The sequence below is a fragment of the Caloenas nicobarica genome, chromosome 1 (assembly GCF_036013445.1).
Source record: "Caloenas nicobarica isolate bCalNic1 chromosome 1, bCalNic1.hap1, whole genome shotgun sequence".
In the NCBI taxonomy this organism is placed as follows: Eukaryota; Metazoa; Chordata; class Aves; order Columbiformes; family Columbidae; genus Caloenas; species Caloenas nicobarica.
In genome coordinates, this window is record NC_088245.1 from 87,380,020 (window position 1) to 87,396,919 (window position 16,900).

The 16,900-nt window shown below is 50.2% G+C and overlaps 1 protein-coding gene and 1 long non-coding RNA gene across 4 annotated transcripts in view; one reads left to right on the forward strand and one right to left on the reverse strand.

The window, feature by feature from the left end:
• Nucleotides 1–8,248, reverse strand: part of ATN1 (atrophin 1) — a 27,858-nt gene extending 19,610 nt beyond the window's left edge. Inside the window, exons 1-2 of one of the 3 annotated variants that reach the window (XM_065652681.1) lie at nucleotides 7,718–8,011; nucleotides 6,742–6,911 (exon numbers count right to left, since the gene is read on the reverse strand). The gene's annotated coding sequence lies outside the window, so the exon portion shown is untranslated. Of the gene's footprint in view, nucleotides 1–6,741; nucleotides 6,912–7,717; nucleotides 8,012–8,192 lie in introns of those variants that run through there. The other 2 variants (XM_065652689.1, XM_065652672.1) reach the window with 2 other exon arrangements.
• Nucleotides 7,626–13,460, forward strand: LOC135999167 (uncharacterized). The gene is made up of 3 exons (XR_010607680.1): nucleotides 7,626–7,762; nucleotides 9,947–9,991; nucleotides 13,242–13,460. It is a non-coding gene; the product is annotated as an uncharacterized LOC135999167 (long non-coding RNA).
• Nucleotides 13,461–16,900: the final 3,440 nt, after the last annotated feature.

Below are 16,900 nucleotides of genomic sequence, written 5' to 3' on the forward strand. Positions count from 1 at the left end.
ATGTCATTATGCCCTTGCACAAACCCATTATTTTCCTACATCTTGAAAAGTGCGTGCAGTTCTGCTCCTTCCACAGGAACTAGAAAGGGCAACGAAGAGGCATGACTGAGTGGGTTAGACATCTCTGTCCGGAGAACAGGTTATTAAGTGAGGATATGACTGAGGACTGTAAAACCATATATGAAAAGTAGGAGATGGGTAGGAAATAATTTTTCACTGTCTCTTCCAGTATAAGAACTGAGGACCATCAAGAAGTTCAAAACAAACAAAAAGAGATAGTTGTTCTTGAAATGGGTGGCTGCAGAATTTCCAAACAAAGGACACTATAGGTGCTACAAGTTTGCATGGACTTGAAGGGAGACTGGAGAGTTTAATGCAAGAGAGAGTGACTGATGCTTACTGAATGGCAAGAAACTACAACCAGCCATGGCAGTCCCCGCGCTGAAAACAGTTGGAAGCTGTAGGAGTATCAGAAGAAAACAGCAGGTAAGGTTGCCTTGACTTACCCTCGTTCCTAGGGATTTGGTAGTGACCACTGCTGGAGCAGAAGATTCTGGACTAGATGGGCCTAGTAGGGTCACTGGCATGTTTTTGACAAGTTCGATAGTACTAAGTGCTCAGCGATATCCTGAACAGAAGTGACAAGCACACCCGCTCTAAGAACTTCTGCTTATCAGTAGGGACTGTTGAGGAGGAAAGGGATTTATTAATCACAGGACAGTGACGGGCACCACTGTTATTTTGAAAGCATCAGACAAGGTATTATCAAGCAACAAGGAAAAGTATTAATGCCACTGGACATTGTACTTGTCAGACAGCCTCTGGTAGACCATGTAGTGCTTCAGTTACCCAACATCAGGAAAGAAGAAAGTGCATTGGAGAAGGTGCAGAAAGCAGTTTCCAGAATGATGAGGGACACAAAGAGCTGGAGGTGACGTGATTACTGTCCGTAACACCAGAAACTAAACATAAAGGAGGCAGAAGGGACATTTAAGTTAACAGAGGAGGTTGGTATAAGACTAAATGAGCATTAAAAGGCCAACAACACTTTTAAGATGGAAATGGGAAGACCCCTGGCCATATTGTGAAGCTTTGTCCCTGGAGCATAACGAGAGCAAAAGAAAACCATTATTATCAAGATAGAACTCACTAAGTTTGCAAAAGAAAGTAGGTGGCAGGGTGCTCAAAGGGACTTTGCAGCCAGTGACCCAAGGACACTCTTTTGATTCGCCTTTTCTAGGGATTAAGGACTGATGGCAAAGCCAACGTCAGAGTCATTTGTGCAAAGAGCAAGCATCTGAACAGGATGGAAGATGCACAGACAGATCCAGAAGGAAAAGAGTGAACTGGGGCCAGGAAGATGGTCACAGGTACAATCACACAGCAGACCTGAGACACAGATAAGCTTCGAGTGACTCCCTTGGCTTTGGATCATACAGCTTTTCCTTGGTCGACAGAACTGGCAAAGTGGCATGACTCTACCCTCACCTGTAGGGTGGAAGGAAGGGAAACCAAATGCTGTGTCACAGGAAGATTTACATGGGAAGATATTGCTGGAGGTCTCCACTCAAAACCCATTTATAGTAAACTGCAAAGCTAGATGAGGTGGTCATGAATACCTCAGAGAACAGTCTCCCCAGCCTCCCAGGGAACCTGTGGCAGCACTGAACCATCCTTGGGAGGACAGAGAGGTTTTGCTTACATACCTCACCAAGTTCACGGTGAGGTTCAATTTTAGTTCTTATAATTTTATGAAGTCAGAAAACATGATGGTTATGCCTGTATCAAGGTCTTCCTGGTCATGATACAATGAAGGATTAGAAGTCACAAGTATCTAAAATTCTCCCCAGTCCTAAGAGAATTTGAGGCAAACAATTCATACCAAAGTGCTACCACCTACAGATATATAACCTGCCTTTCTGATCACAGACATAGGCCTCCACCTCTCACGTGGGCACCTGAGCCCAGAGACTGAGGCCAAATTAGGCTCAAACTGGACTGCCAGGACTAAAGGCATGACGGCAAGTGAAACCACTGTCCAAGATATTTTTAATGCCTTGGGTAATCTCTGTAAAGCAACACATGATAACCAGTGGCTGAAGCCTGGTACACAGCTGTGGCACTGTCAAAAAAAAAAAAAAAAAAAAGATCTCATGCATAGGTCCATTGTCAAAAAGTAAGTTCCCCAAATCTCAGCATTGAGAGGCAATTGTGGCCCATCATGGAATATTGTTGGTAGCTGGTGAAGGCACCTGATGAAGAAAGTTTGCAGAAATATGGGTGAAGTTTGCAGATGGTGCTGAGACAGGTGAGATGGTAAATGCTGAAATGCAAACTCTGGCACAGACCAGCTGGCGTTACTGGTGTAACGGGGTCACACAGAAAGACAAGTTTTTAAATCAGGGAAGATTTTTACACCAAGAACAGAAGAATGCAGAAGGCTTTCAAGGATTAAGATCCAAGCATACACAGAAGCTCTGGAAGGCCTTAGAGCTGACAGCAAACCAAAGACGAGTTCCCAGCACAAGACTTCCAAATGGGATATTCCTGAATGAATTAAACGCACCAGTGCATAAGGAGAGGAATATTCTTCAGGAGCAGGAATAGAGAGATGATTTTTACCTGAATATATACTGGATTGGTGGGACCATTATGTGAGTAGTACATGTAGTTTTAACCTGTGTACTCCAAGAAGGATGCTGACAAGCTGAAAACTTCCAAAAAAGAAGTGTGGTAACTCCTCCCCCTTAAGGCAAGAACCTGAAGAAGCTCAATATATTTAGCTTATCAGAGATAAGGTTAAAAGGTGACTTGAAGATGGCCTATGAGTACTACAAAAGGAGAAGATTTCTGACAGCAGAGGGCTCTCTAACCTGTTAGACAAAGACCCCAGATACAATGGATAGGAGCTGAAGCTAGACAAATTCCACACAGAAATAGTGCAAAATCTGAAAAATGGGATAAATCAATAAATTGAAAAACTTACATAGGGATCTGGTGTATCACTGGAAATCTTAAGGGTTTTCTTTTTAAAATTTAATCTGAAATAATTACTCTTCATATTTTCTGCAAAGGCTGCCAGATGATATTCCCTGCCATGTGCTGTGCAGGGGAGAGGACCGGCCAGTTGATCAGAACAGGTTTTTCAACGCTAAAGGTATTAGCAGTCATAGACATTTTGGCCAAGAGATGATGGAGTCTAGCTCTGGGTGAAAATGTACTTTGAAGGCAATGGTCTAGCAAGGTATGAGGAGTCTGATGGATAATCATGACTGGATAAACCACTCTTCACAGAGGGTGGACCCTCTTCATGTGTCTGGCAAACTCTGAATAATTCTGATGAAAATCACTTCATCTATTGCACTGCCTGAAAGAAAAGCAGTAGTTTATCCAAAATACTATACTACAGATACACTTTACATCCAATGCATTATGCTACATATATCAATACAAAACTTAATACAAGCAATAACGTTATGTATAAGATATATTATGGTATACAGACTATTTATATTGTGATATACATGTACACATTGAAAAAAATATATATATATACAGTATAGCAAATCCACCGTCCAAAGGGATGGTTGCTCAAATGCAACCTTCACTTAAATGATCTATGACACAGAGCGACCTTGTGAAAGAAACGGGGTATCACCAAGTGCCTTGTAAGGCAGGGAGGTACAAGACTAAAATTTTCCAGCTAAATTGATCTACAATGAACAATGTCACCAGGGCAGGGGACATGAAGGAAGATTGAAAGCAACCAGCTACCCTTCTTCAGCAAAAAATTGCTCAGAGAAGATATTGCAGTTAATGTTTGGTTTGTAGGTAAAAATACTGCCACAACAATCGATCAATCATTGATATTTTTACAAGAGACAATAACAAATCAGTGTTTGCTGCCACAACAAACACAGCAAACAGCCAGAGATTTCTTCAGGAGCATTATCAGAACTGGAAGCACGGCAATGCTCCTGAAGGGATCATTTCCTTACTAAGTTGACTTGTGTTAAACTTTTCACATATGCCAAATCTTCACCCTTAAGTGCTCGAAGCCCAAATCAGCCAACCAGGCTAAGGCAGAGGTAAAGCTCAAACTGCTTCAGCTGGAAATATGCCCTTCTGTCTCATCATTCTCCACACATGTCTCACTGAGGACATGGGTTGTGGGCCCATGACTGCACGCCACACAATGGGAAGAACAGAAAGATTCTCCAGCATTCAGCTCAGTGTGACACAAAGAGTGATGGGACACATACCTGGGCAACCTAGCAACAGACACGTGTCTTGGGCACCGCTGCAGCTTCAGTAACTCAGGCAAGGCACCGAGATGGAGCATCTCATGTTCATGTTAAACCATCCACTGTGTCCAGACTCAGGCAGTGATCTCGTGAATTAATTCTACAGAGAATACATACCCGAGGTGAAGCTTGCCTGGTTAAGGCATAACTTTTTCAGAGATGCCTCCACTTTTAAACACATTCAGAACTTGTGTTGCCTTTAAGAAATTTGTAAAGTATTACTATTCTGTACTTCACTACCAATAGTCCTCAAGAAGTACAGATGGAAGGGATGAAGTGATAAATGCAGGAAATATCCTTCATGCTTCCATAGCATCTCCTAATGGGGGAAGAAAGAGACCAGAAAACCCACTGGAGGCAAGAAAGTGGTTTATTTATCCAAAAGAGAACAGCAGAAAGAAAAAACAGAACTGGGAAAGATAAATCCTCACACAGGAGGAAATCAGGTTCTCAGAAGGTAGACACCCAAAGAGGAAAAAATGTAAGACTGAGTAAACATTCAGGTAGATATTTAAGGAGGGGCAGAGCTGAAAAAATGCTCAGACGAATTCAGGAGCCTGCATTTGCAAAGGTAAACAAATAATCCTTCCCTACACAGCTCTGGATTTCATGGTGACTGCTCCCCTCAACTCCACCTCCACCCCAGAAAATTGCTGATAAATATGAGGGAGCTCCAGGAGGGATCAGGAAGGTGTATAAAGAGTGACAGAGGCTGAACTTTGGGAAGAAGAAAATCTACCTGATTCATTTCAGTTTCAAATGAAAGTAAAATGGAATATTTCAGTTGGAAGTGACCTACAACGATCATCTAGTCCAAGTGAAGTAGATGCTCCCTCTCTTGAAGAAAAATACAGATCAGGCTGCTTTTAGTATAGTGATGCCACTATGTATACAGTTCCTTGCACACCCATTATTATTTTGAAATACAAGTATGCCCACAAGAGCCTTATTCTAATTCATTGTGCAGACAAGCCTAAAGGTGAGAATGCAAGAGACTTTCAGAGGTATCCAAGGGTACAAAATCTAGGGGAGGAGGTAAATGCATATGAAGAGAGGTAAAGGCAGGCCACTGCAGCAGGTTAAACCTGTTAATCTTCTTCATTAGGAGTCACTGCACATTTAATTTTCCAATGTTTGGAGGGTTTTTATCGTTTCCAGCAAGAACCATAGTACTGTACGCTCACTCCTTGGCCACACTTGAAAAGCTCCATCATGAATCACAATTGGAAAAGTCTAGTTTGAAAGATCAGATAATTCCCAAGAAGCTGGAGAAATACACAAACAATTGGTTGTGCAGTCACTAATAATAAATGTAAAAATAACGACTTGGCCAAGAAATGGGAAAAAAAAATATTAATACAGGGAAAAAAGGATGAAAAACATTCCAACTAACCATTTGACCATTTGCTTTTATAAGTGTCCCATGCACGGGTAGCGATTTTGGAGCTCCAGCCCCTCAGGCGTGCAGCACAGCAGTGATGCACAATAGCCTCAGGCTTAGAAGAAATGAGGGTCCAGCTTTCAACTCAAACGGTGGGATTTGGGTTACAAAACTGAGGTAAACAGGCAGCGATTTGGCTTGATGCACTGATACCGACACACTGAGTCTGGTGGGAAGTCAGGGCTGAACTGTGAAGCTTTAGGCATATGCAAACCTGAAGGGTGTATAACCATGCTCCACCATTCAGGTGGACACAAAATGAATGGCCTAATTTCTTGTCCTCGGCTCTCCTGCAACACACCTTAGGATAATGGCACACTAGTTTCTCCTCACTTTTTCAATGCCAGAAAGCAGAGCCATTCCCATGCAATCCACCCAATACGATCAGAAGTATGGGAAACAGATTTGAGTGGCTAGCTCCGTGAGAACATGCTTCTCCTCAAGAAACATAGCACTGTAAAACAGACCCTGCAGACAAAAAGCCATAGGAATTCTTGCAGTAGCCATCCTTGCAACTAAGTAACTGGCCGCAGAAGTCAAGGCAGCCACAGCACTGAGACAAATGGAAAGAAAGACACTGCCCATCTCAAGAGCAACTTCAGGAACATAGGATAGCTATCAAGGCAGGATCCAAAGGCAAGCAATGGGAGCATGTAAAGTAATGCCATGGTGACCAAATGGCTGCCACTTCCATAGCACAGCGGTCACTCAGCAAAATACAACTAGCAATTTGCTGGGCAACAACAGCAGGGGCAGCCACAGGCCAGCAGCCTGCAGAAGCCAGAGGGGCACAACTGTCACCAGCTCGATGGCATAGCCAGAAGGACAGTGTGGACAAGACAGATGCCACTTCTCAAAAAAAAAAACCTGAACAGCAAATAGACAAGCAGCCTGACACACCAAGGGATGTTGGCCGGTTCAAAGGGAGCGCAAATACCATCCTGATGCAGCCCATCCATACAGGTCTCGTCCACTCCCTGGTCCTCAAGTACCAACCTGGTGTTTCAGACAGGGAAGCGGGTGCCCAGGCTGAGGGTGGCATCGGGAGGGGCTGAATCACACCCGAGCCTGCCACAGGAACGGTGGGGGAGCAAACGCACTTCCCAGCGGTCAGATCCCGATGGAAACACTATTTCCAAATACTCCAGCCTGCTCCCCAGACGCACCTGGGAAAGCAGGGACAATACGAGGCTCCGCAGAAGGGGGGGGGGGGTGGTCAGAGGTGGCTTTGGGGGCCGGCAGCGCGGCAGCTAGCCCAGCAAGCAGCGTGCGGCAGATCCCCGTCCAGCATTGTTGCGCGTTCCTCCCCGCACGGCGCCGGGCCGCCAACTCGGAACTCCCGCCTCGCCCCAGCCTCCCCGGCCCCCCGCCGCCAGGCACTCACCCCCCTGGCCCCGCCGAACTTTCTGCTGCAGGGAACGGGGGCTCGGCGGGCAGTGACGTCACGCCGGGCGCGCAGCGGGGGGTGTCCCCGCCCCGGGACCCCCGCGGCGGGCGCGGAGCCCCCCTGCTCGCCCCCCGCCCCTCTCCGGGGGAAAAGCGCTCCGCCACCGCCGTCCAAAGCAAACAAGCCCCGGGCCGGGCATGCTGGAACGGGCAGCGCATCCCGCTGATTTACAAGTGCTCCCAGCCGCGGCCGGGACCCGCCGCCTCGGGGACCGGGATGGAGCCCCCGCCCCGCCGAACCGAGCCTCCGTGACCCGCGGCGCCCCGGCACCCTCCCGGCCCCTCGCCGCATCCACGCCGGGGCAGGCACCGCCGGGGGCCCTTCCCCAGGGCCGCAGGGGTTAACCGCCATACCGCCCTCGCCCCCCCCAACTTTTTGTGCTGCCCCCCCCTCGCCCCCCCCGCCGCCTCGCCCCCTTCCCGGCGGACGGACCGGAGGGGAAAAAAAACACCCTCGGAAGAATGCAGCGAGTGGGCGAAAATGACAAGCGGAGCGGGAACGGCTGTGAGCGGGCGAGGGACTCACCAGCGGCTCCGGAGGGGAGGTCGAATGAAGGGAGGAATGGAGGCGGTGAGAAGCGGGGGGAAGGGATTTAAACGCTTCCCCCCCCCCCTTTTTTTTTTTTCCTCTTTCCTCCCTCCTCCTTTTCCGCCCTCCCTCGTTTCCTCTCGCGTCTCCGGAATAACCGGTGGTCGGTGGCGGGGGCAGTGGCCCTGGGGGGGGGTGCGGCGGGGAGCGGGCCCCCCCCGCGCGGTGGCTCTGTCGCCCCCTCTCCCGCCGCGCACCCCACGTTCAGGCGCCGCCGGCTCTGCCCCGCCGCCCTCCCATCGCTCAGACCGCTGCCCGCCTTAGCCACCTCCCATTTCCGAAGAGCCCAGAACAAGCCCCCCTCCCCCGCCCCTCCGCTCTGTCACCCCCCAGCCGCGCTCGCCACCGCCCATCCCCGCCTCCCGTCCCCGCGCCGGCCGCAGGGGCCCCGCGAAAGCGCCCCTCAACCCACCCGCGGGGGGCGTGGGACGGGGGAGGAGACCCGGGCGCGGGGCGAGGAGCCAGCCCGGACCCCGCCCCGGCCGCGCCCCGCGTCGCCGGGCCGCGCTCCCCAGGCTCTGGCCTCCCCGCCCCGGCACAAAGGCCGGAGATGGGGAAAGCCCGGAGGAGCCTTTTCGGCGGAACGGGGCCCAGGGAGACCGAGCCCCCGGGAGGGAAAGGCGGGGCGGACCGCCGGCCGGCACCGGGCTTCCCGCGGCTGCGGGCGGGGCGGGGAGCGGGGCCGGGGCCTCCCGGGGGCCTGCCTGCCTGCCTGCCTGGCGGCCGGCCGTCCATCAGCAGGCAGCGCGGGGCGGGCGCGCGCGCTGCCCGCCCGGCCGCCAACGTCCCATCCCCCGCCCGGTTACCAGGCAACGGCACAAAGGGAGAGCCTCGCGCGGGGGTCGCCCCGCCCGCAGCGGCGCCGGGGCCGCTGCAGGAGCCGGGGGGAGCCCCCGTCTCCCCCGTGCGGCGCGGGTGGGGCCGCGGGGAGGCGGCGGGCGCGGGCCTGGGCCTCGCCCGGGCGGGCCTCGGGCGGCGCCACATCGCCCCCCCGCCTGTGCCAGAAACGCGGCCGCGCGCGGCGGGGGAGCAGCGGCCGCTGCGGGGAGCCGCGGTTCGCCCCGCTTTTTAAAATGAAGCATCACGTTAAAAGATGTGAGGTATTTCCCCCACGATGTGTTTGGAAAACCGCACTGGTGGCAGCCGCCTCCCCTCGCTAGCAAAGCTCAGCCCCACCGCGGGCCTATGTGGCCATTCTGGAAAAGTTGCCGTGGCAGGAGGACTTTGGGGAAGTGGGAAGGGAGGACCCTGTTGGTTTTGTTACCTGAGAAGTCAGTGAAGGGCCTAATGCAAATACAGCCCTTCCACCGGCTTCTTGGGGGGCACGGCCAGCTGGAGCCGGGGAGGGTGGGCTGGCGAGAAGTGATCCAATGCTGCCCTTACTCAACCATTTTAGATGCAGAAACTGGGGCTGGTTGTATAGGCAGAACCCAGGCTGCACCCTACAGATGCAGGCATGTGCTTGCACGTTTAAATAAGAGCAACTTTGTGTATGGGCAAGTCCTTGTATTGCACTCTGGTAGCCTTTAAGTATAATCACAAAATATTTCCTGGGCAGGACCTTTCAGTGAGCAGGCTGCATGGTGCCCTCTCAACGGGCTTTTATTCAGTAATTCTTATTGTCCGCTACATGGCTTCAAGCACTATTTACTGTGGAACATCCAAACTTGGCACTGAATACAGATGTATTCATCTCCTTGTGGGTTTTTCTGTAGTGGTAATCACCCAAACACTTTAAAAACATTAATAACAATGTCTCTGCAACACCCTTGTAAGTTGATGACTCCCAATGCGTTTGTTCCACACCCTCTTCCCAGGGGTACTCTACCATTTTGGGGCCTCCCTATTTCTCCTGGATTTCTCCCTATTTCTCATTGCCCTTGGTGCCCCTCATTCCAGCGCCAGCCCTGTTGGCATGCAGCACCCCCTTGCACAACATCAGCATGCCTCATGTCTCCAGCATTCATTCATTCTTTCATCCCCAACCTACCTCTTTGTCTTGACCCTTGCCAAGAGCAGCAGTAATCCTGGGGTGCTATTGTTCTCTAGGACTTTCTGGTTTCCACACATGGAGTGGGGGATTGAAAAAGCTCCGCCTAACATTTGCCAAACTGCCCACTGATTGTGGGTGGCCAGTCTGAAACGTTTCTGGATACTGTTTTGCAGAGGTGGTATGCTGAAGAGAATACCCTGTTGATCCCAAGCAGAAAGGTGAGTATTACCTGCTTCACAAAGTGTCTCACCAAGCTGAGCCCCAGCAAACAAGAATATAATTATTGCTGTTGAGGTAGTAGTGTTTGCAGTTGTCATGTCTGCTTCAAATTGTTACCTTAGCAGTTGACAGCCTTGCACCCCAAGCTCATAATGAATGTGACTCTTAGAGGCCAAGGTGATGATTCAAGGAAGGAGGATGATCTTGACAAAATCCTTGCTTTCTGGATGCTGAACAAAATATCCAGATCCCTAAGGTAACCCTCTGTGATTTGGGGAAAACCCTCTATGAAAGCTACAGAGATTGTTATTGCTTCAGTCTCAGAATCTTCTTTATCAATAACATGCGACAAGTTTATTTAACCACAAAGTCAACCCCTGAATGGTTTTCAGGTCATCTCCCATAACCAGGTCAGCTTCTTGAGTTCAAAAATTTGATTTAATCAAATTTTAAATTTATTATCAAGATTTTAGTGTCATTTATTATTTACATAAGAGACTTGGCAGACACCACAATGCGTTAGGAAAATCTTACTAGGTTTAGCATTACTTCAAGAAACCAGCCAAAGGTGGCCTGTCTCCTGTAAAGCCTGCATTCTTAGTTTATGAAAGGACATCAGAAGTGATTCACCAGAGAAGCAGGACCAGAGGGGCAGGGTAACAATTTGCGTGTGTATAATCCTGACTTCCGAGGTCCTACTTCTGGACAACAAGCAGCATCTGCACTAATGGCTAAGGTTTTTGGCCAGAGTTATGAAAAATGACAAATGGTTGAAGACAAGCAGAGATGTTCAGGACCCTTTCTGGGTCTATAGCTGGCTTAGGACAGGCTATGGAGGATGTGACCAGGAGCAGGCTTCCAGGGGATGCTGTCAGCCTTCCCAAAGGTGACAAACCATTTCCCTTTCCCTGCTCAGAAATCCTCATAGTGAAATTGCTGCTAGGTAAAACCACACTTTACTCTGATCTGTGGCAGTTAACATAAGTGGAAAATAGGCAAGAGAAACACAAGCAGTCATGTGTGCTCATGTGGAGAGACCAAAGTGGTTTGGCTGCAGAATATGGGAAATAAAATCATCTCATCTTTGAAATAAATAGATTGAAGACCTTGGGAAGTCAAGAGCATTATTAGCTATGACTCAGGGAGTCTGTGAGCCAGCTAGGAGGCTCAGCAAGCAGATACCAAGTTTGCTGGGGTGCAGCTGGACCTGTCTTAGAGCAAGGAGATGGGACACACCGCCTTGTGAGGTCTCTTCAGCCACATCGTCCCACTGCTTTCCAGTGCTACTGGGAGACACACCTGCCAAACAGCAGGCCTTGGCTGTGATGTAGCCTTCCTACAGAAACAAGAAAGCACAAGAGAGATATTGATAAACCAGAGTCCTGCGGGGGGAGGGTGGCGGTACAATGAGATAGTTAAGGTGCTAGAGCCTGTGGCATCCAAGGGGAAAGCTGAAAGGGCTGATTCTTGCATCCTGGAGTAGAAAAACGTTAGGGGGGAACTAATTACTCTCTTCAGCTACTTTTTTTTTTTTTGCGGGGGTAGGGGGGGGATGTTATGGAGAAATTAGAGCCACGCTCTTCTGGCAGAAGCACAGTGAAACTAAGATTTTCAGGAAGGGACATTCTGACTAGATAAAGGGAAGACCTCCTCGCTGAGGGTGGTTCTGCACTGGCACAGGTGCCCAGAGGGCATGGGGAATCTGCCCTTTGGAGATGTTCAGGAGCTGCCGAGCCAAGGCCCTTAGCAACCTGATCTAGCTCTGGGGCTAGCCCTGCCGTGAGCAGCAGTTTGGAGTGGAGACCTCCAGACATCCCTTCCTATCTCGACCTTCCTTTGAAACTCTGATTCTAAAATTACACAGAGCCACGCTTCCTTTTTTGACGCACAGCACATAGTACTCTCCCTGGTGACAAGAATAAGCAAGCAAGTCCTGTAGTCGACACTAGGCTTGGGGTCTTTCTCCCAGCCAGGGCCACCCAGGATGACTTCTCCTGGCTTTCTCAAACTCACACAAATAATACTTGTGAACTGGTGATAATTGGTAAATGGAACACTGAGAAGGTTATAAATCTCCTTGCCCAGTCTCACCAGCCTCCCAGCAATGGCTGTCCCCATGGCCAAGGTAGCTCAGTGGCTAGTAATGAAGCAATGAGCTGCCTCAGTTTACCATTTAATTAAGCTAAATTGGGCCTGGGCTGCAGCTCAGGAAGGTGTTAACTGAGAAGGCTCATTCATGTGCCACTGGCATCCTCTAGAAGTGAGGAGTGAGGGTAGTAACCTTACCTATCACCCCAGTTCAGTTGTCCACTAGATGTGCCAGTATATCATAGAATGACAGAATCATAGAATTCTTTGGGTTGGAAGGGACCTTAAAGACCATCTAGGTCCAAGCCCCCAGCCATGGGCAGGGATATCTTCCACTAGACCAGGTTGCTCAAAGCTTCATCCAACCTGGCTTTCAGCACTTCCAGGGATGTGGCATCCACAGCTTCTCTGGGCAGCCTGTTCCAGTGCCTCACCACCCTCATGTCATACCTGTGCAGCTGATTTCTAAGGCACAGCAGGATGTTCAGTGTGCCAGCAGAGACCCCTAAGATACACACATCCCAAACTCTGGCACTTGTGTTATCTACAGAGGTGTTTCATCTCTGCCATACGTGGTGTAGCACACAGTTATAGCTGCTTCCACACTGAGACATGCAATGGTCTAGTAAGCTGATCTTTGCCCAGAGACCGAGCTTCCTAATGTCTTCCTGGCAGTGTGTCCAACCTGCCTGCATTCAGTCTGCCAGCAACAGAAACTAATTTGAATAAGGTCGCCAGGCCCTTATAGGAATTACCCAACACCCCAATTTTTTTACCTCTTGTCAGACGTTCAGCAAAAGAATGTCTTTGACAGTCTCTTGTATTAAGGATGTTGGTCTCGCAAGGTTGCATACCACCCCATCATTCTTGAGAGAGGCAAAAAGATATCAGAGAAATTCAGTAGCTCTTCATCATTAAGGCTTCCCCAGGCACCCTACAATGAGCCTAATTTAGTGACATTTCCCCTTTCAGCTCCTTCATGAGCACATGCACCTGTTCAGAAAAGAAAGAGCAATGCTGCAGGCTTGGGGGGGGGGGGGGGGCGGGGGGAGCAGTGCTACTGTTAAATTAATGGCTCAACATTGCTCTGAAAGCATCATCTAAACAGAATATGATTTGAGAGTTAAAGAAAACCAATCCAACAAATGTTTCTCTTCACAGATGCTATCCCATCTCCACCCCATCTCTGTGTTGCTCCTCATGCTCTGACAGAATGCACAGCAATCTGATGGAGACATCAGCTTATACAACAGGAGCCCTCGGGTGTGGGAATAGCAAAGTGTTTGGACATTTCTATCACGAAGAAACTAGAACCAAATCTCTGCCGCTGAGTCAAACAGAAAGCAGCATATATCTTATGATGCGTTGGCTAAGGATAAATATTTGCAGTGACCCAAGTAAACATACCAGAGTCATATATTCCTTACATACATTGTGCCATCAATGACAACTCTTTTGATTTAGAAAAGGCACCAAGGTGAGGCACTGCTACAGTGCAATGCATTCTCATCACCTCAGTGCTCTCACGCATCTTCTCTGACACAGGGACGTGGCAATGCCTCACTGGCAATAACTCTTCACAAACAAATTCTTCCCACAAGGCAGAGTTGTATATATGGGTTCCCTGCTGTTAAAGCCTTGCTGCATTTGAACGGGTAACACAGCCTGCCTTGGGTACCTGATTTCCTTCCTTGCACAAAAAAGACGAAGGAGGGGAGCGAGATGCTCTTGGGAATATGAAAGCTAAGAAACCTTATTTTTTAAAAAATGCCCCGCTTGCTAAGTAATAGCGACACCGTTTGCAAAATGCCAGCGTCTGAAACAAAGGCAAACAGCCGTTAGGTGCACAACTGGAACAAATCGTCGGCTCCCCGTATCTGACACAGGCACACAAAATGCACCTTCCTTCACTAAAACAGCGCTGTCGCGCACAAACGCTTTTGCGAGAGACGTGGCAGCGGAGGATGCCACAGGAGACAAGACAGCACGCACCCTCCCGCACCCACCGCGGCCGGGCGCGGTGCCGCGGCTGCCGCCGACGGGAGCGCGGTCGTGCTGCGCCGCCGCCGCCCGCTCCCTACCGGGGGCCTCGTCCTGCGGCGCGGCGGGCTCCGGCACGGGAAAATGGAGCGTTCCCCGAGCGGCGCTCGGACTACAGCTCCCAGAAGGCACCTGCGGCCCCGCCGCCTTGCCGGGCTGGCAGCCTCCCTCGGGCTCCGCCGGCCCCCACTCAGCCCCCTGTCCCCGGGCTGCCCGGCCGGGGTGCCGGCGCCGCTCCGTCGCTGCCTCCCCGCGGGGTGGGCGTCCTGCTTCCAGCCTCGCCGCCCGGCTGCGGGAGCGTCCTCCTTTGTTGCCGGTCCTCGGCATAGCCAACAGCGGCCTCTGGCTGCCTCCCGGCATCTCCGCGGTTTGCGTGGGTTTGTTCACCCGTGGACATGGGGTGTGGAGCTGGTACGCTGGCTTTTAGGTGCAAGCTTTGAGTTTGGGGTGAGTTTTACTCCGCAGCTATGCTGCTGCTCAGAGGGGCTGAGGGGGAGACTTCACTGAGACCATGGGCAAGAGATGGCCTGCCGTTAGGACACAAGCTATTCATTACCACCGAGGTTTGTTCTGTGCTCACTAGCGATCCCCTAGAAACCAATCCCGTCTCTACCTTTACATTCTTCTCCCCACCCTCTTTTCTGTTCTGGGCATATGTGCCATAGCTTTTGTCTTCCATTCTTGAACTTAATCCCTTTTCTATGCTATTTAGTAAAGAATCAGCAGTGAATTGCCAATGTTTTAAAGGAGTGTATTTCGATTTTAAAGCCTGTCTCAGGACACAATCAAGGGGGCTTGGGACTTGGTGTGCAACTTCAGTCTTTACCCTTGTCCTTGCTCATCACAAAAGACAAGGCAGTGTGGCTTAAGCGAGGGTCTGGAAACTTTCTGTAATGAAGTAACACAGGAGGTTTGCAGGACTTGAGTGTGCCCAAGTACATAGAAGGTCTACTGATATTAACTGATAATGATGGGCAGGGTGTTTTTATGGTTTATTCTCTGTCATAGGTTGGGTTGGATTTCTTAGAGTAGCTCCCCCCAGCCTCCCACCTTGAATAATGCTATTGAGCAGGTGCTGGGGTTTGCTGGTGCTCAGCCTGCTAGGGCACCAGATGGAGCTGGGATATGTTCCCCAAGTACTGCTGTGTTGCCCCTGGAAAACAAGATGGCACTAAGAGAGACTGACATCCCACCGACCCCTTCATTCACTGCTCTGCAAGTCCCTTTTTGGGGATGAGGATCAGCTTTGTCTCTCCCAAAGATTTGCATTTCCAGTGTAGCATCACTCGATGAGGGCTAAGGAGAATGTCGATCACCTGATGGATGCAGGGGGAACCATAGTGACAGAAGATAAGGGAAAGGCTGAGGTACTAAATGCCTTCCTTGCTGCAGTCGTTAACAGTCAGAACAGTTGTGATCCAGGTACCCAGCCCCCTGAGCCAGAAGACAGGGATGGGGAGCAGAATGAAGCCCAAATAATCCAAGAGGGAATGGTTAGCGACCTGCTACACCACTTGGACACCCACAAGTCTATGGGGCCAGATGGGGTATACCCAACGGTACTGAGGGAGCTGGCAGAGGTGATCACTAACCTACTTTCCATTACCTATTAGCAATCTTGGCTAACTGGGGAGGTCCTAGTTGACTGGAAGTTGACTAATGTGATGGCCTTCTACAAGAAGGGCCAGAAAAAGGATCCGTGGAACTACAGACCTGTCAGTCTGACGTTGGTGCCGGGGAAGGTCATGGAGCAGATCATCCTGAGTGACATCACATGGCACATACAAGAAAACCAAGTGATCACGCCCAGTCAACATGGGTGTATGAAAGGCAGGTCCTGTTTGACCAACCTGATCTCGTTCTATGACAAGGTGACCAACCTAGTAGATGAGGGAAAGGCTGTGGATGCTATGTACTTAGACTTCAGTAAGGCCTTTGACACTGTATCCCACAGCATTCTCCTGGAGAAGCTGGCAGCTCATGGCCTGGATGGGTATACTCTTCAATGAATAAAGAACAGGCTAGATGGCCTGGCCCGAAGAGTTGTGGTGAACAGAGCCAAATCCAGCTGGCAGCCAGTCACAAGTGGTGTTCCCCAGGGCTGAGTATTTGGACCACTTCTGTTTAATCTCTTTATCAATGATCTGGATGAGGGGATTGAGTGCACCCTTAGTAAATTTGCAGATGACACCAAGTTGGGTGGGAGTGTTGACTTGCTGGAGGGTAGGAAGGCCATACAGAGGGATCTGGTTGAGCTGGATCAATGGGCTGAGGCCAATTGTATGAGGTTTAACAAGGCCAAATGCTGGATCCTGCACTTGAGCCACAACAACCCCAGGCAGCACTACAGGCTTGGGGAAGAGTGGCTGGAAAGCTGGCTGGCAGGAAAGAATCTGGGGGTGTTGATCAACAGCCAGCTGAACATGAGCCAGCAGTGTGCCCAGGTGGCCAAAAAGGCCAACAGCATCCTGGCTTGTATCAGGAATAATGTGGCCAGCAGGACTAGGGAAGTGATTGTGCCACTGTACTTGGCACTGCTGAGGCCGCACCTTGAACATTGTGTTCAGTTTTGGGTCTCTCATCATAAGAAAGACATTGAAGTGCTGAAGAGAGTGCAGAGAAGGGCAATGAAGCAGGTGAGGGGTCTGGAGCACAAGTTTGATGAGGAGCAGCTGAGGGAACTGGGGCTGTTTAGCCTGGAGAAAAGGAGGCTGAGGGGAGACCTTGTCACTCTCTACAGCTACCTGAAAGGAGGTTGTAGCATGGAGGGTGTTGGTCTC